This window comes from Prunus avium, chromosome 8, assembly GCF_965620075.1.
Source record: "Prunus avium chromosome 8, drPruAviu1.hap1.1, whole genome shotgun sequence".
In the NCBI taxonomy this organism is placed as follows: Eukaryota; Viridiplantae; Streptophyta; class Magnoliopsida; order Rosales; family Rosaceae; genus Prunus; species Prunus avium.
The window spans coordinates 22,636,828-22,638,203 of NC_142291.1; the positions used below are offsets into that span (position 1 = coordinate 22,636,828).

The 1,376-nt window shown below is 41.3% G+C and overlaps 1 non-coding gene across 1 annotated transcript; it reads left to right on the forward strand.

The window, feature by feature from the left end:
- Nucleotides 1-1,045: 1,045 nt before the first annotated feature.
- Nucleotides 1,046-1,152, forward strand: LOC148292324 (small nucleolar RNA R71). The gene has a single exon (XR_015827233.1). It is a non-coding gene; the product is annotated as a small nucleolar RNA R71 (small nucleolar RNA).
- Nucleotides 1,153-1,376: the final 224 nt, after the last annotated feature.

Genomic DNA, 1,376 nt, shown 5'->3' on the forward strand with positions numbered 1-1,376 from the left:
GAGCAATGGGATGTTGATTTGCACTTTCTTGAATATTTCCATGATCTCATCCAAGCCTTGATCTTTCTTTGACTTTGATAACCTGCTGGGAAAGGGTGCAATAGGCCTAAAAGCATTAGATGAAATTGGAACTTGATTAGCATTAGATGATACCTTAGGGCCTGTGCTCTTTCCAAGAGAATTGAGGGGCTGTTTGGTGGAACCTGTGGGCTGCCCTTGTGGTGGCTGAATGATCTCCACGTTTTCTCCATCTTCTTGCTCTTCATTGGCATCTCCAACCTTATTATCAACTTGTTTACCACTTCTCAAGATGTGCACTGCTTTAACTTGCTCATGATGCCTTGGATTCACCTCCGTTTGGCTTGGAAAAGTTCCGGATGCTCTATTGCTCATGGAGGATGCAATCTGCCCAACTTGCACTTCTAGTTTGTTCACTGCATTTTGAAGATTCTGATTGGTTTGCATCTGTTGCCCCATGAACTTCTTGAACATGTCTTGCAATTCTCCCATTTGATCACCCCTTTGCTCTTGTACTTGTTGGGGAGCTTGCTGGAATTGCCTTTGTTGTATTTGAAATCCTGGGGGAGGTCCTTGAGATTGTTGCACATTTGAATTATTGCTCCACCTGAAATTAGGATGATTTCTCCACCCCGGATTGTATGTGTTTGAGTAAGGATCATTCTGAGGATTCCTTCCTTGAAGGGCATTTGCTTGCTCTAGCATGTGCTTTGCAAAAGATTGGTCTTGAACTTCCTCTTTGCTTCCTAGAGGGCCAGTCACTGCCTGTTGAAGCAAAGAACACATAACATCAAGTTTTGCATTAATCTCATTATTAGTACTTACCTCAGAGACCACAGCTTTCATAGGAGCTCCTCTTCCTTTATTGTAGCTCCATTGTTGAGAGTTGGTACTCAAAGATTCAAAGAGAGTAAAAGCCTCATCTGCTGTTTTGTTCATCAGTCCTTCTCCACTTGTTGCATCTACCATCATCCTTTCGGAATCAAGCAAACCTTCATAGAAAGATTGCATTTGCATCCAACTCTCTATATTGTGGTGTGGGCAAGAACTCATCATCTCCTTGTACCTCTCCCAGCATTCATGAAAAGCTTCTCCTTCTCTTTGTGTGAAACCAAGAATTTCCTTTCTAATCTTGTTAGTCTTTTGAGCTGGAAAGAATTTCTGCAAAAACTTATTAGAAAGCTCATCCCAAGTACGAATTGAAGCATTAGGCAAAGAGTATAACCATGACTTAGCCTTATCTTTTAAACTGAATGGGAATAGCCTCATCTTAATCTGCTCATCATCAAGTCCTTGAATTTTGATTGTAGCACATATTTCAAAGAATTGCTTAACATGCATGTAAGGATCCTCAGTGG